This window comes from Octodon degus, unplaced genomic scaffold (assembly GCF_000260255.1).
Source record: "Octodon degus isolate 3935 unplaced genomic scaffold, OctDeg1.0 scaffold00604, whole genome shotgun sequence".
NCBI classification, from domain to species: Eukaryota; Metazoa; Chordata; class Mammalia; order Rodentia; family Octodontidae; genus Octodon; species Octodon degus.
In genome coordinates, this window is record NW_004525180.1 from 42,852 (window position 1) to 43,072 (window position 221).

The window sequence follows — 221 nt, forward strand, 5'->3', positions numbered from 1 at the left end:
AAATGCATGAATCAAGAGCGTCAATAGTAAATAAGCAGCAGCAGAAAGATATAGAGGAAATCAGAGCGCAACTCTTTTCTGAAATAAAAAAAGAACTCTCAGAACTCATACCAGATGAAATAAAGAAGCAACTACAGAAACATAAGCAGGAAACACAATCTGAATAAAACACTGGAGTAAAAGAACTTCTAACTGCATCTAAGGAAGATATTGATAAAAAA